Source organism: Lepisma saccharinum, chromosome 1 (assembly GCF_977018435.1).
Source record: "Lepisma saccharinum chromosome 1, izLepSacc3.1, whole genome shotgun sequence".
Classification (NCBI taxonomy): Eukaryota; Metazoa; Arthropoda; class Insecta; order Zygentoma; family Lepismatidae; genus Lepisma; species Lepisma saccharinum.
The window spans coordinates 205,256,169-205,282,083 of record NC_139229.1 but is presented as its reverse complement, the minus strand read 5'-3'; the positions used below and the strand labels follow the sequence as shown (position 1 = coordinate 205,282,083).

Sequence of the window (25,915 nt, the reverse complement as noted above, 5' to 3'; positions counted from 1 at the left end):
TCTAGAGGTTTATGGCCTTCACGTTCGCCAGATCTTACCGTATGTGACTATTATTTGTGGGGGAACCTTAAAAAATAGAGTCTACCGAAATAACCCTCATAGCATCGACGAACTAAAAGACAATATAAGGGCAGAACTTGGAAGAATTATGGAAGAAGAACTCCGTAAGCGCCGCCCGCCAGGCTTCTCCCTATCTCTCGGCTGAAGATCGAAATGAACGCACGGTATAACTCATGTGCACCATGTTGTCATTTGTAGGTATTATACTTTACTTAGTATGAGGTATAGATTTTTCTATAAGCTCATCAAGCTACATTAATACCCATGTCAGGACTCGAACCAGGAATAGTGCCTCCCCGATGGGATGGTGTAATGGTAACGTCTTCGCCTTGTAATCAAGTGATCCCGGGTTCGATACCCAGTGGAGGAACATAGTGGTTCGGATCCCACTTTAAACTGTAGGTCCAGTCCCGATTGGCTTTACTGTGCATAACGCGAACTTAAAACAACAAATCAATCAATCGAACCAGGAATATTAAGTGGCTAAATCGTGATTCGACCGCCTAACTTCGATGGACATACAGTATTGATTGATTGATTGTTTACTTCGCGATTTATGTTTCTTGGCTAATTTGCGAAGATGGGGATGAGTTATAAAATAATGACGTTGATGAATGGGCATTCACAAACAACCAAGCCCGAGCGGGATTCGAACCTGGGACCGTTGGCGTCGCAGCGCGATGTGCTAACCACTCGGCCACAGGGTCCAGCCCGGACATACAGTAGTCTGTCAAAGTTTCTATTAATTCCACTTCACGCTCGATCGGACTGGACCTACAGTTTACAGAGGGATGCGAATTATGTGAAATGTACCTCCACCGAGGTTGTAATCCTGGACCCCTTGGTTACCTGGCGACATTGTTACCACCCCATCCTATACAACTATGGAACACAACAGAAAGTATATGTTATGGTCAATTTGTGTAAACCAGTAAAGAAGTAAACTTATTTTTTTCATTTGTTATGCAGTCAAGGGTATTTTAGTTTTATTAAAATTAACTTCTTTTTGTAAATTCCTAAAATATCCCAGATTTTCAAGTCTACTTATGCACAGATAGCCTTATTAGTGGAGCCATGATAGTGCCATTTTGTACTGGTCTGGGCTGGAAGCAGCATCATTAAATGCACGGCCATGAAATTAGGTTGGTGGAGGAAGTTTGCGTTGTAGCTACATCGGAGCACAGCCCCGTTGTTGGGAGATTTAAGAGAATTAAAGATCTCGTTGTAGAGTTGTATAGTTGGTCTTCGTAATCCATGTGATGCAACTGACAATATTTGCTCGAAAGGTTAGTGATGACACAAAAGTGACCCAGAGAGAGGTCGGTCTGACGCTCGAACTATAGGGCAAAAGGCTTAACCTTCCACGGCTCCCGCCAAAACCTTCTCTGTCGTCTGCTGGACGTTGTTGTCACTGATTTCGGCGCAAGCGAGCAAACGTGGCGACAGGCCGGGCTGCGAGCAGTCATTTGGGGATGCAAGCACAAATGTCTCCACCACCAACACATTCACGTCCTTGACAACGTGACAACAAAGGACACGTGAAGAAAGCGGCGACCCCTGGTAGGCGGTGGACAAAGCACGTGTTGTCTCCAAGGCTTCTGCCAATGGTTGCAAACACTCACGTGACGCCCGGGAAAGGAATCTACGGTTTCGCCCGAACTGTGCCAGGTTAAACCTTCTGCAGTATATACCGCGTTTGGTAGAACCTGTCCCGCTTCCCGCGCTAGGGAGCGCTCAACAGTTTCGGTGTCAATGAGAAACGAGGAAAAAATCGTCTGCTGGGCAGCGAGGAGCGAATGAAAGCCAGAAGAGAGGCGTTTACGTAGACGCTGTTGCGACGTTGCGTATTTTAATTGGCTGCCTGGCTTTGACTTTCCCCAGCACGGAAACTGTTGAGCGCTCCCTAGCGCGGGAAGCGGGACAGGTTCTACCAAACGCGGTATAGGCAAAGGAGCCTGGTTGTCACACAGTGCGCGGGAACCAGCGACTTTGTCCCGCTCACAATTTGCTTTTCCCATATGTGGTGTGGCACCGGCGCAATTCTGCTCAGCCACCTATTTTCATGGCCGTGCGTTTAGTTTCGTCTAATCATCATTCATCGTCATCAACGCTATTACCCAAGAAGATGCAAGAAAATGGAAAAATACCAGAAAGAATCCATCTTTGGACAAGAATTTTATGTACATTGTAGTTTTAAAACATTATCGGATGTGTTATGTTAATTTCTAGGCTGCATGCTATTTTATCCGTAACTATTAAGTATTGAAAAAATTCCGAAGAAATCGCCAACACCCATATCGGAATTCAAGTGTGGTAACTCTGCTACCTCGATGGTAACAAAAAAAAAGAACAGGCTGCAATGTGTTCAAAGTAACATCATGAAATCACATTTTCACGGCACTAAGAGCCTGAAAATCCTCTTCTATAAACGACATCAAAACATCTATTTCCATCTTCAGACTTATCTTCAGTTATTTTAAAGTCAGAACCATAATCATCGTTGTGCGATGTTGGAAAGAACAAACACAAAGTTTGTGTTTCTGTAAACTTCCTGAACCTTGACGCCAACCGCAAAAGGGGAAGCTAATCTCACAAGGATGTGACGTCACTCTTCCTTGTCCGCATTATGTTCTCTAGATAAGATTTCGAGAGCAAAGGAAATAACTCCAACGACTGCAACCCAACTGCATTGGGTATGAAGTAATGTTGGGAGATAACCGAGAATTTCTCCCTTTCGCAAGTGGAGCCTACTATTCTTGTCAACAAAGTAAATATTCACCCCTGGCACGGACTGTGACTGAGCCTACAGTTTAAAGAGGGACCCGAACTGTTAAGTCCCTTCGCAGGGTTACGAATCCGGCAGCCGTGAGATAAAGAGTAACGCAGTAATACATTTAACGCAAAAACGAGGCATTTATAGTAGCATGTATTGAAAACTTGCTAACCGAGCATGTTCTGTTCTCACGACCTTGACACTGACGGTCCCAGGTTGGAGTCCAGGCGAATGAACATTAGTTTTCGAGTGTCCCTTCGTCAACGCTTTCTAATCAACATTCATCCTCGTCATCGTGATTAGCGAAAAGTGGTTGCGAGGGAAATAAAGTGCAAATACAAATATAAGATATATTTGGGAGTTTAATATATAGTATATACTAGCATTTAACATTTTAGAAAGGCCAAAATGATGTACGAGCAAAACAAATCTGGCCATTATTTGCACACTTTCACGGCGTAACAAATCCTTCTTGAGGCACTAGTCTCATACACCAGTGTTACTAAACTCTATCTGGTGGAATGTTTTGCTCAGGGACATCATATTTTTTAGTCTTGGCCACAGTTCCACTTTAGATGAGAGTCGAACACGAACTGATACGAAACTAGTCGAAGAGAAACGATTTGTAAAATCGCACATTTCTTTGGTTCACCCTGTATGTTTCGTTTGTAAATTTTGTTTGACGTCTATTCTGCTGATCGTCAACACAGATTAACGTTGAATTATTGAGATCAATCATTTATGGCATGTTAGAGATATCTGTTGCTAAACCAATGTGGATCAACAATGCATCTCGTTCACAAACAGCAGATGGAAAGATGCTGGCGATGAGTTTTTGTAAACACAAGGAACCATCGACGGAAATGTAATTATTTCCATCACCGCCTGTGGTATTTTCTGTCTTCAACAGAAACAGGATGTAAATTGATATCTATGAACTCATTGCTATGAATATTTTCCTAATCGTATTAAGTACAGAAACAGGCTTTCGTTATTTGTTACACATTCAGTGCAATTACATACATTGTACCATAAATCGTATTGTGGAACACATTTTGAAACAAATAACGCTGCGTCCTTTGTGAAATAATTGGTAACGATCCCACAAAGCGCAACGATAATTCCCTCTACTTCGTCAGATCGTAAAAATAAAATTATCCCTGTTTTTACAGAAACAAATTCTGCTGTATACTAATCGCTGAAAGCGGAAACAATTACGCTTATGGAATGATCCTCTCTGTTCGTCTGCCAGTGTCAAATACTTGTTTTTCAGATTTTATAGGTTCGTAGACCTGGCAAATAAATGTTCAGTCCAACATAAATTAGCTCAATAGACTCACCTTTCTCATCATATGTTTCAACTGTCGATATAAACTGACCTTCCGATATCCAAGCTGCAATCAAATACCTAGAAAATGCTAGTTAAACACGACCTTCGGAATTTTGCTTGACCCTTTCGCTTGCCTATGGCAGTTATAATCTTTCAAACTGAACCATCTGTAAATACAGTGTAGAAGGTGATAGAACTGTGAATCATGAATGTGATGCTACAGACATGCACACACACATATTTTCGATTTGCCGGCCGATTTGCCTGTGCGAACTCAATTGACGGTTCGATTATTCAGAAACTGTTAGCTATAGAAAGATACAATTTGTGCACTGAATGACCCGCCCTACGACATAAAAAAAATCTCGAACGGTACGTCCACTTATATGTGGATATATCTGAGACAATGAAAGTTTCAAATATGAAATATGGGGAACCGTAAGACCTGTAAATGATAAAATCCCTGTATTATAAATATTCTTGACTGACCGTATATTTGCATGTTTGAAAAAATACTGTATTGGCTGGTTACTCAAAAATGTTTGCAGATGCAAAACAATGTTCCGACAGCCTATTTTGGCTAATCGCGACGATGAGGATGGCTGATGATAGGATGAATGGACACTTACAAAGAGCAACAATGTCCGGGCCAGATTTCGAATCCGGGACCCCTGGGGTTGAAGATGCAACCTAAGTAGGCTAGTAGGACTAGTTCTAAGAGAAATAAAGAATACTGGGGAAGGCCAGATAACTATCAACCCCTTCAGATTTTACGTAAATCTCCAGTTTCAGAGACAAATATACTATGTCGATAATTATGGGAATATGAAATTAAATATGTATATGTATTCAGGGAAAGACTACACTAAGTTAACGGAGACATGTTTGGCATCAAGTGGCCGGATATACTCAATGACATATATATGGTTTCTGAAATGCTGGGATAGCATCTTTGACGAAGACCGTAGATGCTTCTTCCAATTCTTCAGGTCTCTCGAGCCATATCTTGCTCACCTTCATCGTCGTGGTTAGCCTATTATGCTAAGGAAGATACGTTAAATTATACGCTCACGTACAAGAGTTTGTGGGACCTTTTACTTATGACCCAGTGTCACATAATTGGAAAATTCTTTTTCGGCTTTCTGAATATGACTATCAGGTTTCATAATCGCAAAGCAATTTAGAAGGAACCGAGGAAGGCATAAATAAAAACGTTTTAAAGTCTTAAACTGTAGCACCTCCATGTCCAAATGAGGAATTGATTTAAGAAGATACGCGCGAGTGCTTAGACGTAAGAGGTTGCACCATCGTGGCAAGAATGACAGCCATGTAACTAGACTTAACATTTAATTGCATTTTACACGTTGTAGCTGCGATGTTTCGTTAAACGCCGTGACGAGTGAAAACACTCAGATCCTTTTTCTCCTGAGACAGCTCGAAACGAGATGGAGAGAATTCAAATTATAATTTGGCATTTTCTTCTCAGAGAAGGAACTGTTTCCTTATTTTCTTGTTTCGCACTTTGTATCAATATTTAAAAAAGAAAATTGAAAAAAACATGAAATATACAAAGATGCATCATAATAGCAAGATATGAAGCAAGCAAAGATATTGGCACTAAGCTTGTTTTGATGTGGTAAGGAGAAATTGAGTTTTTGTTACAAGTTAACTTTATGCACAGATAGGATAGGATAATCGGCACTGAACCTACAGTTTAAGGTACCTACATGTGACTCCACCGAGTATCAAACCCATGACCCCTTGATTACATAGCAACGACGTTTGCACTACGCCCTTTGAGAGATTAATAAAATAAACCCCGATGTTTCCAATTTCTGCACCTACAGCTTCAAGGGATCCTAAACACTCCTCCACCGGGGATCGAACCCAGCAACGTTCTCTCACAAGGGGATAGTGTTACCACTACGGCGTCAGGGAAGCCCAGTCTTCAGTTGGGCAGATTTAATTGTCATTATCTTGAGAACGGCAATGGGTGGACTGTTGAATTCTGCTATCAGCCTGTCACTTCGTATATTTGTGTTTTTCTTATTTCACGTCTCTTTTCTGTCACTTGTGGCTAATAAGAATGTTGAGTGATGATTAGAAGAAACTGATGAAAGGACTTTAAAAAGAACACACATGCGAGATCAAAAGACTGCGTATTGTTGTACTCTTCTTTATAGTGTTGCCTTTATGTCATTCTGAGCTTATTGCGACTTTGAGGATGAATGCATAAAAAAAAGGTAAAGTGCTGTGCTTAGCACCACGCCATGAAGGCGTATAGGGGTTGTGGGGGTAACGTCCCACACTTTCTTGATCCGGTCGTGAGTGGGGGTGATGTGATCAGCATCATGCCTCTGACCGCCTTTAATCCCCAGGTACCAACGTCATTCGACGCCGGGTGGGTGCCGGGGCCGCTTTCACCGTTAGAAAAGTTCCCGGATTTGAACCGGCCGGGGATCGAACCCGGGGTCTTTAGCATGGTAGTCAGACGCGTTACTGACTGAACCACAGAGATGAAATTAAAATTGGCAACTCGACAGTGAGGTGTGCGAGTGGTGTCACTGACCTTGGTGTCCGCTTCACATCTGACAAGTTTTTCAATACCCGTTATCAAGGGATGGTGAAAAAGTGTTTAAGACTAGTTGGTTTTATTAGAAGAAACTTAAATTGTTCTGTGCCCACAGTTGTAAAAATATACATTACACTTGTTCGCCCATTAATCGAATATTGCAGTCCCATATGGAATCCCCAGTACAAAACATGGCAAGACGTAGTGGAGAGCGTTCAAAGGCAGTTTCTGAAATGGCTGTGTCTCAAAGTGAATTTTGTTTGCTACAGAAAGAACTACAAAACGTTATGTAAACATTTTGAATTGGACCCGCTACTTAACAGAAGAGTTCTCAGTGGTGTCATTTTCGTACAGGAATTGATTAAACATGACTATCAGTGTTCCGAGCTATTAGAAACTATATCCTTTAATGTAGGCCGCCACAGGTCAAGACAACAATATTTATTCTACGCAGAGAGATCAAGAGTCAACGTTTGAGTTGGTTGTTTTAAGTCCACTTTATGCACAGTAAGGCTAATCGGAACTGGACCTACAGTTGAAAGTGGGATCCGAACCACTTGTGCCTCCGCCGGGTATCGAACCCGGGACCCCTTGATTACAAGGCAATGACGCTACCACTGCGCCATGGAGGGAGGGCCAAGAGTCAACGTGCATAGGTTTTCGAATGCAGTGCGAATGCAGGACACAGTGAACAAACTATTAAAAACTGTAAAGGTAAAGTAAAGTGCTCCCCTGTGCTTAGCACCACGCCATGAAGGCGTATAGGGGGTGTGGGGGTAACGCCCCACACTGTCTTGATCCGGTCGTGAGTGGGGGTGATGTGATCACTGTAGAATCTGTTATATTCACAGATTCATATAGTGCACTTAAGAAAATAATACATCAACAAGTGCATACATTAGTGTAAATATTGTGTATATAGATTTTCATTTTCATTCTATGTTTTTATTGTGTTTTTTTTGTATGCATAGTACGAGGTTCAACATAATTGGAAGATGTATCCTGTGCTGAACTTATAAATAATAATAATGAAGGGAGATTCATAAAGAAACACCAATGCCCAGCCCAGGACTCGAATCTTCGACTGTCGGTGGGGAGATGTTAGTCCAGAACTCAACGCTTGTCACTTCGTGGAAGTTCTTATTACAGCAATATATTTTGTAGTATTTTTAGTTATAAAATGAGCTTCCACGTCAGCGTTCTCTTCTTTGGTGGTCATGGGTTGGATGCGCTGTGTAAGCTACAAATGTAGATGTTGGCCCAGCGTTGCGAGGACAATTGGGGAGCTATTTGAAGGCAATAGCACTAGCCTCTGGGCTCTAAATACTGAAAACAGCGCCGATGAGACTATATTCTTCGACAACACCCCCCACTCAATGGGCTGGTACGCCACAGATATTAGTATACAGATTTATTTCCAGGAATATGGTTACATAGGAACCATTTTAAACTATGGATGTTACGTAGGATGCAACTAATCTAAAGCCTTCTGTTTCCGAGCGCGTCAAGAGATAGGTTCTCAATCTCGCCATCGAAGTTCCTGGGTTCGAGCCTCGGCATGGGTGATCCTTGTAAGTGTCCTTCATCATTTTCATCTATTCATCCCTCATTCTCATAGTCGAGGTTAGCCAAAAGTGATAGAAAGCGGCGTAAAATAACGAAAACAAAACAAAGCAGCAACTAACGTTGCTTATAATTCAGGCATTATCAACAGAAAATCAATAATGTCTACATGTGTACTTATAACTTGGAAAGTCTGGATATGTAATTTTAATAAGTACTGGAAATATCAGATATCTAATTCCTAATGACTTTATATTTTCTATTTGCTGATTTTATGTGGTTTTTCTATGTTTGTATCTTAAATGTGAGTTGGTGTCTACCCCCCCTCTCTCTCTCTTTCTCTCTCTCTCTCTCTCTCTCACACACACACACACACACACACGTCACACACACCCACACTTAAAGCATGTACGCTCGCTGAACATAAGAATTCTTGACTAAGGGATATTAATTTTTCGTCCTATCTTCTCCCCTCCCCCTGGTAAGGACAACATTCACTTCCACAGTACAGATTTTGAATGTTTTAAAGTTACAAGTAAGAAATTTTAAATGAAGCAATAATTTATTATTATTGGCTATTAATAGTACACAACAAAACATACTAAAAAGTAAGAATTGAGTTGCTGTTTTAAGTACACTTTATGCACAGTAAGGCTAATTTGAACTGGTTTGAGTTGGTGTTTTAAGTCCACTTTATGCACAGTAAGGCTAATCGGGACTGGACCTACAGTTTAAAGTGGGATCCGAACCACTTGTGCCTCCACCGGGTATCGAACCCGGGACCCCTTGATTACAAGGCAATGACGCTACCACTGCGCCATGGGGGAGGCCCTGCTAATTTGAACTGGACCTACAGTTTAAAGTATCCCAACCAGTGCGCCATGTGCCTCCAAAGGGTATCGAATACGAGACCCCTTGATTACAAGGCAACGACGCAACCACTGCGCTATCGGGAGGGCTCTAAAACAAGTAAGAACATGACGATAATCTGAATACAAGATCTTACAAATTCTCTAGTAATTATGACAAAGCTGAGTCAATATTTGCACTTGTTTGTAGCTGAGGACCACCTAAGTAGCATAATGTTGAGTGCAAAGGACACACTTGGCTCGCATTCAGCTACGAGGTGTGGGAAGATTGTAACTGTACATGGGAATCATTAGAACGGTACAGAGCTACAAATAGTTTTCTACTTTCTGTACCGTACGATGGATACATTTCATGAGAAAAGTACAAATAATCTACAACATCTTAAGTTAAGTAGATTCATCCAGCCATTATGCTTCAAGTTTCAATGAAATGTATTTCCTGAACTTTCGCAAAGGGACACGTAGGGAAAAGGGGAAACGGACCCTCTTGAAAGGATCTTTTCGCCAGCTTTGGAATCCTGCATAATAAACATAGCCCAAATTACGCATGTAATCTGCTTTAAGAATCACAATGAAAATATATAGCTAAACTACTCCACAATAAGAAACTGTTTGTTTTTTCCCTTCGAAGAAAATGCTATGCCAAGTTCGTCTTTTCGAGTGATTTACAAGTTTATTTTCGCTTTCCATGTTTTGACAAAGTGAAATGAGGTAATCGTATTTTGAAAATGCACGAAAAACTTCTCTTTTACAACGAAGTGTTTATTCAAAGGGCAAGAGGATTTAACATCTGTTAAGCGAGAAATACATATGCACGCGAGGATGAGCATTCAACACGTTGTTATTGATTTTTCTATAACAAGTTATAAAAAGTTTTAGATATTCGTTCTCCGTGCGTGCATGTTCTCGTTATGGACGGATATTTATGAGATCCTTCTCAACTTTCACTGAACAAATTCTCATTCATTTATCTTCTCGGAATCTACATTTCAGTGCAGGCAAAAGACTAAAAAGCAATGCAGACACGGAGTTTCCACGTAGCCGAAAGGTTGGCGTTCTCGCCTTCACACGATCCGTGGTGGTAACTTAAAAACATTCTGAGGAAAATTGCGGATCTAATTGATTGGAATAGACTCCAATCTGGAAAGGCAGAAAACTTTTGTCACTCTGAGGGTTCGTTTAGAATGAAGATCATGAGTACATGGTTCGATAAGCCGACCTCCAAGGCGGATTCCCCAGGGGCCCGGGTTCGAATCTCGGCCTGGGCATGGGTGTTCTTTGTTAGTGTCCATCAATTTCATCATATCGTCATTCACCCTCATCTTCACCATTAGCCAAAAGTGGCAGAAAAGCGAATTAAAAAAAAGCAATCAATCAAACCATTGTTAGATATATGCAGGATAATTTGGTTTGAGTTGGTGTTTTAAGTCCACTTTATGCACAGTCCACAGGCTAATCGGGACTGGACCTACAGTTTAAAGTGGAATCCGAACCACTTGTGCCTCCACCGGGTATCGAACCCGGGACCCTTTGATTACAAGGCGAGGACGCTACCACTGCGATGCAGGATAATAAAAGTACGTTTTTGAGAATCAATAGGCTCGAAACAGGGTCTCGATAAGCTAAATTTAAGAACATATATTCACCTTTATATCTTCTATATGCTGCGAAAATTTGTCGTTGGGGTTCCGTGACTTGTATGTGTATATGTAGACCTAAGTATGTGTGTAGTATATAAATGTACTTAAATTATGTGCGTATACGTTAACTATTCTCTCGATTTTAGAAAGAAAGATATGCCTATGTTTTTACTGTATTAAGTTCGTTTAATCCTGCTTAATACCATTCTTGCTCAGATAGATTAATCGGGACTTGACCTACAATTTAAAGTGATTGATTGTTTTAGCTAATTTCCGAAGATGGGGATGAGTGATGATATGATGAAATTGATGAATGGACACTCACAAACATCCATGACCAGGCCAGGATTCGAAACCGGGACCCTTGGCGTCGTAGCGCGATGTGATAACCACTCCGCCACGGGGGCCAGGTACAATTTTAAATGAGAGCCTTAAAATGTGCCTTCGATGGGGATTGATCCTATGACCCCAAGGGTATGTATATGGTAAAAAAGGTAAAGGTAAAGTGCTCCCCTGTGCATAGCACTACGCCATGAAGGTGTATGTATATGGTGTTACGAAATTGATTTCTTTTACGTAGTTTTTCTGTATTTAGGACAATTGCAGCGATGAAAATGAAAGATAATAGGTGAAATTAATGAAAGGATACACACAAAGAAAGACACATGTCCAAGCCGTGACTCAAACACCAATACTTCGGTCATGAGATTTGTAAGTCCAATTTTCAACACCTTCAGCCACTGAGGCGGAAAGAAATCATTGGAATACAACTTGACAATTGCACTTTAAATCTATATTTAAATATTTACGGTGAGACAAGTTGCAAGTGAAATATTGCCAATTTTAAATTTTATGTATTGAAACTCGTTAAATATTTTTTTTGTCCATTATCAAATAAAGTTATCCAAAGTGTAATTAATCTTTTCTTGTATTGAGTCAGCCAGGATGTAAATGTACCATGGATATTTTGTTATTTTCTTAGATTAGCACCTTTTAATGGATATAAACTAACCGAAAGAGTAATTGTAGGGTAAAGGTTACAAACATGAGATCAATTTTGTTAACTTAAGTAACTTTGGGACTAGAAACTAAAAAAAAGAGCGACACGCTTCGCATAACATCTATTTAGTTGTTTTCAACATACGTAAGCTAAATTCATTTCAAAATTATATTTCATGGGGCTACGTGGTAATTTTAGAAAACATGCACTCACTGTGGACACCACACAAATGTTTTTTGAACAGTCCCAAAATATTCATGAGCCCAACAGTAGCAAACAATACACTGCGTCCCATTGTTCACCTAGCGCGTAGTTTGAAAAAAAAATACCACAAAGGAAACATTCTGCATAATTATCTTTTTCATTGCAGTTGTACGACAGGTTTGGGTTAGATTCTGTTGTTCTGTTTCTCTTTTTTGCTTTAGCCTGTTTCCAGTTTCGGACAAACAGCTATTTAGCCACGTTTCTTCCTTTTCGCCCTATTGTTAGTACCATTTACAAATATCTTCTTATTTTGGCCTTTATTACTTTATTGTCGGGTTAGAGGGGCTTTGTACAGAACAGAGGTAAAGCCCCTTCTACTGGAAGATCCTGCTGCTTGCGTACATGGAAAGGCCTGGTAATCAATGAGATTCGAGGGTCCTGCAGGTGATACAGAATCGTCTGGGTCAGAAGCTGTAATGGCTGTTCGAGGTTATCTGAAAACACTAGCAGTTGAGATAAAATTAGTCTCCAATCCCCTCCCTCCCCCCCTAGATTTCTTTTCGGAGGGGCTGGAATTCTAAAGATGGATATTACACAGCTGTATCTAGGGTAGGGGTGATATACATAAGAAATCAAATACTTTGTAATTACAATTTTTAGTCTTCGTATGAAAGTCATTCAAAGACGAAAATGGTAATTTGAGGTAATTTTAAGGGAGTTTCCATTTACCACTTTGGTTTTTCGAGATCTTTACTGCTTTCATTTGAAAACTTTCATTTTCTCAAAGTTTCGGGAATAGCTGTAGCTTCATCAGCTCCCCCGCTGCGTACGCCAGCCACTTTCTTATTTTCGGAATATAGGGGGGTGTCCTTTTCAAAAGGCATCCAAAGTCAAATTAGCTTCCACGCAGTACACCCTTGTAACTTCAGTCTTTCAGGCCAACGAGGCTCTGGCGCCTAGACCTACGGCCAGTATTATCCTCCGTAGAGCTGTGTTGTCCTGTGTGTTGTGTGCTCCTTTACAACATCAGCTTTTAATCTAGATAAGAAGATTTTTAGTCCTCAAAGACAAACGTCGAGTTTAGCTGTGGTAAAGGGTTGGTGCCCGTAAAATATGATGGGTGCAAATAGTCACAGTCTTGACGCGCTCGCAATTTTAATTTCAATCAATCAATCAAAGCTTCAAATATGAGACGGGCTTCATTCAACGAACTCTGTGGTCCCGCAATACGGGATAATAACACTTCAACGAAGAACAGGTCTACTGTTAAGAATATGCGTCCAAATATATAAATTTGGTGAGTAGATTTTAAACTTATACAACTAACCCATACAATAATAAAATAATAAATTTACCTTGCACTGCAAATGTAGGCCTACTTGAAAAATAATTTCTTGCATTTCTCACTACACAATGCTTGCCAATAGCCCATACTGCAAAGGTGGTGCACAGATACACCAATCCCGGCTTATCTCCGAGGTGTCACTAAGTTTGTTGTGCGTAATAACGTACTGGCGCAAAGTTAATGTATCACTAGAAACGATGCAACATGTAGATATCAGATACCTGAAGATGAGCAATCCCTAGATAAGGATGTTTAACATAGCCTATGGAAAAGCGAATCTGGAAGTCACTAGCGCCATCAAACGGTTGGATGGCAAATTTAAATCACAAAACCAAGGCCTTTCCGATTATTTCGTTTAGTTTTAAGTCCACTTTTATGCACAGACAAGCTAACTGTGACTAGACCTGCAGTTTAACATAGGATCCGAAAATGCCTCCACAAGGTATCGAATCCAGGACCCATCCATTACAAGGCGACGGCGATATCACTACGACACCGGGGAGGCCCGTGATTAGTTCGTGACCGACATGAAATTCATGAATAGATTAACTAAATATCATCAAAATACATTGTTATTTGTATTACATTTTGTATTTATATTGTCGTACTGCTCAATTTAAACATTCAGTAATAGTTTTATACCATGTTCTGTATATCATGAAACTCATGAATCGATTAACTAAATATCATCAAAATAGGCTACATTGTTATTTGTATTACATTTTGTATTTATATTGTAAACTACTGTCATACTGTTCAATTTAAACATTCAGTAATAGTTTATATGCCGTGTTATGTACCATAAAGTATCCGTCATTGTTTTCAATTTATCTCGAGCCAGAAACTGCTAATTGGTTTATTGCTTATGAGAAAGAAAGCATCTGACATCTGAAAGTGCTCATCTGTGTACTCAATTTGATAAGTTCAGCTATCTGATTTTTTCCATATCTGAATAGTGCAACACCTGCGCAGAGATTTCATATTATTTTCATGGATAAATTCAACTTCCTAACCTAACCGTCGTTACGTCATCACAAGAGAACAATCCATCTACCGAAGCTCTATACTTCTAATAACCTTGAGGTACTTTACACATCCGCAAGGAACCAACACGTTTTCATCAACTTCAGCACAAAACAGACGAGAAAACTGAGGGTCTCTATTAGGGGAGGTGTCTTAATAGGACCTTATACCATAAACGCCGGTTGATGTTAGAAGAGTATGAATGACGCACTAACAAGAATTCTACGATGTAACACGCTTGACCTTCAAAGTCTTGAACACAAACAGAAGCTGAACTTTAAATACAGTAGTATAGCTGTATTGATTGAATGCGACATACTGTGCGTAAGGAATGAATTAACATGAAGATGTGGGGAAACCCATTCCTCCACTAGACACAAATATTCCTGGCAATAAAATTAAATTTCCATCCGTGAACAAAGTTTTAATCCATACAATCCGAATATTTTGAAACTGATAGTACATACATGCACTCACATGTTTAGAAATATTTAACCTGTTTTCACCTTTGGCTATAAAAGTTAATGTCATTGTCTGCCGCACGGCGGACCCAGGTTCGAATTCCTGCCTGCGCTTGGGTGTTCTTTGTGAGTGTCCCTCATCAATGTCATCATCCTCATCTTCGCGATTAGCCAAAAGTGAAAGAAATGCGAAGTAAAATAAATAAAATCAATTAATGTGATTGTTCCTCTCATCAGTTTCATGTAATCATGTGTGATCGAAAAGCAACATAAGGGAAAAGTACGTTACTTGTCATTACTATACATCCATGCCATCGTCGCTGTTAAAAATTTAACAGTAAGCAAATGAATTTAAAATAACAAACCAGCTGAGGCTGGTGGGTCCGAATTAGATGAAGGGCTAGTAGGAAAAAATGTGGTTATAGAGAAAATTAGATCAATAGTTACACATACTTATTAGAAACCCCATTTTCTAATAGCTCTTCATCTAATTCGGATCCACCAGTCGGCGCTGTAACAAACAAAATAAGCTAGACTCTGTGTCTTGGAGTACACAGAGCCGGACTGGGAATTTCATTAGTAGGCCACATGACAAAGATATCCCCCCTCCCACTCACAAAGTTTTCCAAGTTCTGTAAAAGTTCTGACTCTGACAAATATATATATATATATATATATATATATATATATATATATATATATATACACACACATTATCGCAGTATCGTCATTATGTCATAAAAAATGAATGTCGGATTTTCAACGAGTTACATTTTTAAATATCATGTTGAAGAAAATATTGCAAAATCACTAAGCTGAGAACAACATAATTTTTTTAACACTTTATGAGCAATGGCTAATTTTAATGTTTTATACTTTACGTACTCAATTTTTCAACTTGAATTAAAATAGCTGAAAACTAATTATTGTGACATCACTTGGCTGACTGAAAAATGGCAATATAATTTATGCAATAAACACTCGCTTATTTTGTTAGAGATGGAAGAAAATATGATCCAAGAGCTATATCGTCATTGTAGTTTTAGGTTTGCAACATTGGAGCAGTGCTGCCAATTTGGAATCACATGCGAATTCATTTACTAAAAACTGGGGCATCTGGCAAACCTACCCCCGCCTTACAAAAAAGGTTAGTAGGTTCAACACGGCTATTATGACATTATAGGCTATATTTAAGTAAATTAAGCTGTTCGACATAGGTACATGGAAGGTATATATGGAATGGATAGTTACCCTTTTTTTACTTATTAACTTTGGGCAAGCCTAGGTACAGGTGCGACTATCAAACCATTTGACAGATATTGTGATGTTTAAGTTATTCAATTCCTCCCCTAAGTACATTCATACCAGCCCAGTAATCGGCCTACAAAATACTTTCATACTTCTGAACTTTCCTTACGAATTATTGGAAATGTTAATAGTTAATTTCAATTGTGAATTATTATTATTGTTATTGATTCTACATTTTTCTTACATTTTAGGACTAGAATGGTATGCATAAGAAGTGTGTAAATCAAATATAAAATCTTTATCTTCGTGATTCTTGTAACAAATAAAAATTAACTATTTTGTACGGTCATCTATGAACAGAAAATACCAGACTGATATTTTTAGAGACTAATTTAATTTTTCTGCAAGAGCATATTAATGTACCTGCATGTGTTAGTGGGAGCACATAATAATATGAACTAGATTGTTCTTATGGCAAGGGTGTGTAGTGTATATAGTGGGAGAAAGTACCAGGATTTTTGCCCTGTGTCCGGCCCTGGGAGTAGGTACATATAATTGTTTTCTGTTTGTAACATCGATAAAAGTAGTAGTACTACGCCAGGAATATGCTCAAACACGCTGATAAATCGTGCTGCCTTAATAATTACATTTCCAATTTCTATTTTTCTGAACACATTGTCGATGTATTCGATTACTGAAACTTTTACGTGCGTGTTGCATTTGCACATGCAGCCAAGCGAGAGAAACAAGTGACAAACAGGTTCAAGTTATGTGCTTTATCGATTTTTATTAACAACCCGCGAACCAGTAACGTTATCTTACGCCCGGGCAAAGAACTGCATATTTAATTAGCTTAAACCTAGCTAAGCTAGCTGTAAAAGAGCTGCAAGTCTGAGTAAAGAAACTCCAAGCATTACAGCAGCGCTTGCACGTTAAGTTTTCGCACTAATCTGAACCTTCCGTTAAGAAGCGCTGCTGTCTTGGATGACGGAAAGAAAGAATGCCATTATCTTTACAGAAGGAGAGTCTGTTTCACTTCACGCGCTCGTAAAGCACACGCACGCAGTTCGATGCTTCCTGCTGTAGTTCTAATCTGCCCCTTTCACTTTCACTGGCCAAAAGCAGTAGGCTTTCACGCTCTGGTGCAAGTTGGCTGCTACTCTCTGGCGGGTAAGACTCTTGCCCTTGCACCAGCGTAACACACTGACCTAATATTCACACCCAACGTAATTGCATGCCTCGCAGGAAAGTAGGGCTACGGAAGAACAAGCTACAAGTAAGTAATTGTACTCACGTGACCGCTGCAGAACGGAGAGCTCCGTTGTCGCGTACGAACACGTCCACGGCTCAAACCTATCTGCGGTAACGGAGCGGCCGATCCCGGCGCCAAAGTTACTTAGAGGGCGCAACAGGTCTCGTGCTCAGAAATGACAGGGGCGGGTTGGAAATAAACCCTCCCCAAACTCTTCCCTTAATCCCGTTACCCTGGCAACCAAGTCCAGGTGGATAATGTCCCTTTACAATCGTCGTTCTCTCCCTTTTTTTGCATTTTTATTGCGACTGCAAAGATAATTTTTTTAACAAAAAAAAGGCTTGGAAAAGGACAAGAGGGGGGGGAGAGGAAGATCGATAGCTTATGGCGCGGGAGTGCTCGTGCAGTTGCTAATGTAAACAAACATTGTGATGTCGAATGCAGGGGATTTGGGCTTGCACTCGGAAAGTGAAAGCAGGGGATCTCCATGTCTGCGAGTGTGTTGGTGGAAATCGAACATTCGGATGTTTTTATCAGGTGCCTCGACGTGCTCGGGTGAATTTCCGGGCTCAAGACCCGGGCCTGCAAGGGCTCGGTATTCATCAATGCTTTTATGTTTTTATTTGGTATATAATATAGTATAGTATGTAAATATTGGATCTCTCAACTTGCAAACAGTAATGTTGTCTTCGTCAGTATCAGTATTCAACATCGCTATTTCCGTATCTCTCTCTTCTTCCCCTTATCTCATCCTGTGCTTGTGTGCATGTATCGCTAGCTCTTTTCTCTCTCTCTCTCTCTCCATTTCTATTGTGAATAATTTACACCCTTTGCCCTGCAGCAATACACTCTTTCCCTGAACTCTCTGCAGCAAGTGAACTAAAACAAGTTCTCTGCGCAAGTACGCGAGAGCGCTGGCCAATGAACGCATGAGAGGGAAAGTGAGCGCATGGAAAGGAAAACAAGGCTGCAACTACCTGCCGTTTGCAGCAACTCACACTCATTTGCTCCGCCCACTTTGCTTTCCTTCCTTCTCTACCGTTATGCGCAACCTTACTCCACAGATTCCCGAGACAAGGTGTAGATAATCCCGATTCTGAGCTCAGTTTCTGTAGCGGAGTGGTTAGCCTAGCGGACCATAAATTATTGATATATTCTTTGCACTTCCACAGAGGATTAAACCTCCAATTACAGAAGACGTAAACTGCATTTAGTAAAGAAAGTACAAATTACATGGGAATATACAAAAACATATTCATAGAAGCACAACCCATATACATAATACACATACACATGAGAACTTATAAACACTTATCTACATTCATTTAGGCAAGAAGTTTATAAGTAATTCACAAGTATTGCACACTGTAAATGGCAACATTTATATTTGATTTAACAATCTGTATTCTATCAGAATTTCATTTTCTATAGACTGAGTTTATAATTCTTTTATATCTGTTAAGTGGAAGTGAAAAATCTACACATTAGTGGTTTGCAACAAGGATATTGTAAATGTGACACATTCTATTTATTGGTGAGATTTTATATTTCTGAGTTACTTAAATTTAAAAGTCAGAATATTTATATTCCGCGCCCTTCATGGGCTGTTGCGCGACGGATTATTATTATTATTATATTTTTTTACATTAAATTGTATTTGACCGAGAAAGGGGCTGTAATCTAACTACCATTAATTGTTTCGTACAAGTACACTTGTTCTAATACTTTAGTTTTCTCCTATTACGAAAAACTCTTAAACCCAAATATGTCAAGCAAATTATTATAATTCACATTATTTTGTCGTGGGAACATATTATTTTTTTGTATTAATTTGATATCATCAGCATACAAAAGGATTTGCGAGTTTTTAACACAGGTTTGTAGATCGTTTACAAACATAATAAAAAAGACAGGTCCTAGATTAGATCCTTGTGGGACAACGGGGTTTAAGTATATTCACATAACTTTAACTCTTTGTAAGTTACATATTGTCTCCTACATTGAAGATATGATTTCAGTAAATTCAAGAGATTGCACTGTTCTACAAATTTTCACTCTCTTGATGTTACAGAAAGGAAAATTTGTGTTTCTTACTGAAATTGACCTCCTGAACACGAATATGCATTTCATTTTGTAAGATTGGCTCTTAATTTGAAGTTACAGCATAATTCATGTTACCCATAAGCAATGCATTGGCTCCTATTTTCAACATAAGCATAATTAATGTTACATAACAATTAATCATGAGCAATTTGGGCATAGCTTCATAAATATATTAAGAGCGCCCGCAAAAGGAGACCGGTGTGGGTGGGGCACTTGCTCCCCTGAGATATCTGGGAAGAATTAATACAATTCAAATTTTGAAATTATAACGTGAAAACATAGATCAGAGGTGCCGTGAAATACAGATTAGGCGTCTACACAGATTAACTTAGTGCTAGTGATGCTTTATGATCATTTTCTTAACTGGGGGAAAGCATAACTCTATGTTTTCTCCACTTTAAACATTGCTGTCGCACCCCACCCACCTTACAAAAAATCCTGCAGGCGGCCTTGAAATAAATGGTTACTGAATCCTCGACTAGGATGTTTTTCTGTTGAATAGGAAAAAGTTTCCTCTCTTTACTGAAAGAGATCTCTTGAACAAGAAAAAACACTAACAGTAAAGCACTGTTAGGGGGTAGAGCGGTGTCCTGTAAAAATGGCAAAGGAAAAATGCCAAAAAAAAATTGGCAATGGTAAAAATGGCCAAATAAAAATTGCAAACGGAAAACATGACAAAATTAAAAATGGCACACGGAAAAAATGGCAAAAGTAAAATGAGGACCAAAAGAAAGCAAAAACAAATGATAAATAATTGATATAAATAATTCACATGTAAATTGTAAAGAATATTCATCAGGTTCTTAAGAATGCAATACCTGATACATGTGAAATTAGTTTATGATAATTCATGCACTATATTACCAAATAAGATTACCAAACCTAATAAAATGTTAGCGGTACAGTTCGAAATAAATCTTACATGATTTCATGAACGTAACAAAGTATCAGAAAACGATTATTACAGACTTAGTCTTCTTCCTTTTTAGAATGCGCACGACTGCATGTACACACAATGGCAAAAGTAATAGGCACGTATTCTGAAAGTTTGGCCTGGTTTACAGCAACAATTCGTATTTATTGTACATATTCAGTGGCGGCGTTTGGGTTCCAAAACTAGGAAACTAGGGAATTATAAATAATTGATATAAACAAATCATATGTAAATTGTAAAAAAGAAAAACATTGATGCAGTATTTAACGAAGACAGTATATATTCAACTTACAATTCTGTATTTAACTAACAGTATTTATCACTTTGATTTCGTCACTTTACATGCACTACAACTTTAGGTTATGTGATACTCCTAGTAAGAAATCCTCCAATGTTCTCTTGTTAGCACTGTAATCAATGCACACATTTCGCAGTCTCTGTTGCATGTCGATATATATTCTCAAGGTTTTCTTCTTTTGCAGTTGTCCTCTCTCAACCTGCAGACGCTTTCACTGCTGCATTTTCTTGCTGAATGCACCTGGTTAACTTCCACACTGTAGGATGCTTGTAGCCCACCAAATGGAAAAACTTGTTGTTCCATCCCTCGCAGATGATGTTTGTACTAGGGATGGCCAGATCCGGAACCTAGCGGATCCTAAGGATCCGGATACAAAAATTTTTCGGATCCGGATCCGCGGATCCGGAATTTTCAGATCCGGATCCAGAATTTTCGGATCCGGAACCAAAACTTTGGGTTTCGGATCCGGTACTTTTGGATCCGGATCCGGAATTTTCGAATCCGGATCCGTTTTGCCATCCTACATGCGCTTCTTTCGAAAGTAAGAATGTGCTTATACCATATTGTTACCTGCTAATACACATATATACGTACTATATACCTGTAATATACATACACATATATATATGGTGTGTGTGCGTGCGTGCGCGATTTGTAATTAATTCATACACTTACAAGGGAGGTCTAAGTCTCCCCCTCCGATTTCCATGAAACTTGGCAGGTGTATAGAGCCCTCCCGTCAAATGTCAAGATGAGGAGAAATTGAAGTGGGGATCTGACCCCGAAACCACGTAAATATGGCATAGGAAAAAACAGGGGGCATAGGGCGTCTCTATACACCTGTCAAATTCATTGGGAATCGGAGGGGGACACAGGGGTCAGTTGATCCCCACGTCAATTTGTCCTTATCTTGACATTTGAGGCGGGTTTTGCGCCCTAAAACAGTTTCTTAGCCGAAACAAAAAAAAACGCGTATTTCATCCTTTGGGCCCCTGTATACACCTGCGAAGTTTCATGAAAATCGGAGGGGAACACAGGGGTCAGATCCCCACTTCAATTAGTCCTCATCTTGACATTTGAGGGTAGGTTGCCCCTAGAACAGATTTTTAGCCGAAACAAAAAAAAACACGTAGTTCTTCATTTGGGCCCGTTTATACACACACCTGGCAAGTTTCATGGAAATCGGAGGGGGACACAGGGGTCAGATGCCCACTTCAATTTGTCCTCATCTTGACAATTGAGTGGGGTTTGCCCTGTAAAACCGTTTTTTAGCTGAGACAAAAAAAACACGTATTTCTTCCTTTGGGCCCCACTACACACCTGCCAAGTTTCATGGAAATCGGAGGGGGACACATAGGCCAAATGCCCACTTAAATTTGTCCTCATATTGACATTTGAGGGGGGGTTGCCCCCTAAAACAGTTTTTTCGCCGAAACAAAAAAAAACACGTATTTCTTCCTTAGGGCCCGTTTATACACACACCTGCCAAGCATCATGGAAAACGGAGGGGGACACAGGGGTCAGATCCTCACTTCAATTTGTCGTCATCTTGACATTTGAAGGGGTTTTGCCCCCTAAAAAAGTTTTTTAGCTGAAACAAAAATAACACGTATTTCTTCCATTGGGCCCCATCATACACCTGCCAAGTATCATGGAAAACAGAGGGGAACTCAGGGGTCAGATCCTCACTTCAATTTGTCCTCATCTTGACATTTGAGGGGGTTTTGCCCCTAAAACCGTTTTTTAGCTGAAACAAAAAAACACGTATTTTTTCCATTGGGCCCCAATATACACCTGCCAAGTTTAATGGAAATCGGAGGGGGACACAGTGGTCAGATCCTCACTTCAATTTGTCCTCATCTTGACATTTGAGGGGGTTTTGCCCCTAAAACCGTTTTTTAGCTGAAACAAAAAAACACGTATTTTTTCCATTGGGCCCCAATATACACCTGCCAAGTTTAATGGAAATCGGAGGGGGACACAGGGGTCAGATCCTCACTTCAATTTGTCCTCATCTTGACATTTGAAAGGGTTTTGCCCCCTAACACCGTTTTCTAGCTGAAACAAAAAGAACACGTATTTCTTCCATTGGGCCCCATCATACACATGCCAAGTATCATGGAAAACGGAGGGGTCTCAGGGGTCAGATCCTCACTTCAATTTGTCCTCATCTTGACATTTGAGGGGGTTTTGCCCCCTAAAACCGTTTTTTAGCTGAAACAAAAAAAACACGTATTTTTTCCATTTGGCCCCAATATACACCTGCCAAGTTTAATGGAAATCGGAGGGAAACAGGGGTCAGATCCTCACTTCAATTTGTCCTCATATTAACATTTGAGGGGAGGTTGCCCCCTAGAACAGGTTTTTAGCCGAAACAAAAACAAAAAAAACACGTAGTTCTTCATTTGGGCCCGTTTATACACACACCTGTCAAGTATCATGAAAATCGGAGGGGGACACAGGGGTCAGATCCTCACTTCAATTTGTCCTCATCTTGACATTTGAAGGGGTTTTGCCCCCTAAAACAGTTTTTTAGCTGAAACAAAAAAAAAACACGTATTTATTCCTTTGGGCGCCACTATACACCTGCCAAGTTTCATGGAAATCGGAGGGGGACACATAGGTCAAATGCCCACTTAAATTTGTCCTCATATTGACATTTGAGGGGGGGGGGTTGCCCCCTAAAACAGTTTTTTCGCCGAATCAAAAAAAAAACACGTATTTCTTCATTTGGGCCCGTTTATAGACACACCTGCCAAGCATCATGAAAATCGGAGGGGGACACAGGGGTCAGATCCTCACTTCAATTTGTCCTCATCTTGACATTTGAAGGGGTTTTGCCCCCTAAAACAATTTTTTAGCTGAAACAAAAAGAACACGTATTTCTTCCATTGGGATCCATCATACACCTGCCAAGTTTCATGGAAATCGGATAGGAACACAGGGGTCAGATCCCCACTTCAATTTGTCCTCATCTTGACATTTGAGGGGGGTTTTAACCCTAAAACCGTTTTTTAGCTGAAACCAAAGAAACACGTATTTCTTCCTTTGGGCCCGTTTATACACACACCTGCCAAGTATCATGGAAATCGGAGGGGGACACAGGGGTGAGATCCTCACTTCAATTTGTCCTCATCATGACATTTGAGAGGTTTTCCGCCCCTAAAACCGTTTTTTTGCTGAAACAAAAAAACACGTATTTCTTCCTTTGGGCCCGTTTATACACACACCTGCCAAGTATCATGGAAAACGAAGGGGACACAGGGGTCAGATCCTCACTTCAATTTGTCGTCATCTTGACATTTGAAGGTGTTTTGCCCCCTAAAACAGTTTTTTAGCTGAAACAAAAATAACACGTATTTCTTCCATTGGGCCCCATCATACACCTGCCAAGTATCATGGAAAACGGAGGGGGAATCAGGGGTCAGGTCCTCACTTCAATTTGTCCTCATCTTGACATTTGAGGGGGTTTTAACCCTAAAACTGTTTATTAGCTGAAACAAAAAACACGTATTTCTTCCTTTGGACCCTACTATACGCCTGCCAAGTTTTGTGGAAATCGGAGGGGGATACTTAGATAACCTCCCTTGTTAGTCTTACAATTTGTAGTTATATAACACTGCATATATTATAATGTTTTATTTTAAGCTGTAACTGTAGAACAATTGTATAATTTTTGTATAACATTTCTATATTCTTATGTGTGTTAAAGGTTTCATCCTGGAATGGAATGTCTCACATTTATGTGTGTTTTCATTTCCAATACATTCGAATGAATACATATTCGTTTCAATGGCATTTACAAAATCACCTCTGACATTTTATGTTAAACAAGTAAGATTATTTTTGTGCACGAGTGTGTTAGCCGATGCGTAGCAAAGTATTTTAGGAACAACACTTGAAAAAAAAATCTTGAAGGACTAACTAATGAAATATTTCTTTGTAATCGAAGATCATAATTCCTTTTAAGGTGTGGTAATATTATAATGGGATTGAGATAGTTCCGGAATTTTTGGATCCGGATCCAGATCCGGAACTTTTGGATCCGGATCCGGATCCGTTTGGCCATCCCTAGTTTGTACGAGGATTGTTTGTGAGCATTGCCTCGTGAGTGTTCCAAGAGAAGTGTGGAGGGACGCTTCTGAGCCTCAACGAGTTGTCACCATGTGCTTCAACTCTTCTGAAAGTTCCCGCCAGTTCTTCGGCCGCAGGAGGAGAAATTTCTTTAAGGTACTTCAAGCTGGAGATCACATCTGGACATGGCAAAACAAAACCAGAGAATCAATTTGTCAGAAAAATAAAGAAAACTGCTCGTTCTATTTATACATGGTCCAGAGCCCAATTTCTTGCATTTTTCTCCAAGTATTCTGTCGCAAATGAAAGAAACACCCATGTATGGCAACACTATGTCCAAACTTGTTGTGAACTGCAATTTCGAAATCACAGACAACGCTCACTGGGGAGAGATGGCAACCGAAACCCTGACACTTGCTCAGTAAAACCTGCAAAGAGAAAGTACGGGTGTCCCACGAACGGCGCAACTGGGAATTAAGAGTGGCGTTACTTTGTAACCTAAACCTGTACATACATAAGTCATACACCAAATGTTAGGCCTGTCCAAGTAGATAGTTTTAAACATAGAAACAACAAACGGGGTGCGGTGTTGTTCATGCAGTGTTGCCAAATGTAAGTGAAAGTGTAAATTTATTTTTCCACAAAGCATGGAAAATTGCATGTCAAACATTCGTACGGAAATTTGGACGTCAATTTCCACCTTGGGTAGGTGGACTATTTCGCCATCTATAGTTCAGAGAAGAAAACCGATCGTTTTCGCGTATAGCCAATCCTGAAATGCCTCGTAAAGGCGTACCGGTCCAAATGAGTGTTTTAAAAACATTATGAGGTACAGTGGCAACACTGTTGATGTTTGAAGGCAACAAAAGGTGTGTTTAGTGATGGTCTATGACATGGAAATACTGGAAACAGGAAAAAAGAAAATGAAAATGATGGTGAAAAAAGTGTTACTTACCTACTCCTGGCAACCATGCAATGCGATAAGAGCGCCCACCGAACGAGAACAAAAGAATCAGTTAGTTGTGTACTCAGAACTGTTTGAGCCGTGCAATTCGCATTGTTCGTAGGGGAAGATTAGAATTGTTCTGTGAAATGAAGTACTCTTTGGAAGAGAGGGTGTTCATTGTGGAACATTATTTTTGTTCAAAATCGTACGCTAGTGTAAA

General features: G+C 39.9%; 1 protein-coding gene across 2 annotated transcripts in view; it reads right to left on the bottom strand.

Moving 5' to 3' along the window:
* Positions 1-17,435, bottom strand: part of LOC145978414 (NACHT domain- and WD repeat-containing protein 1) — a 583,318-nt gene extending 565,883 nt beyond the window's left edge. For both annotated transcript variants that reach the window (XM_083111046.1, XM_083111037.1), the window contains exon 1: positions 17,383-17,435. The gene's annotated coding sequence lies outside the window, so the exon portion shown is untranslated. The remainder of the gene's footprint in view (positions 1-17,382) is intronic.
* Between the last annotated feature and the right edge of the window lie 8,480 nt (positions 17,436-25,915).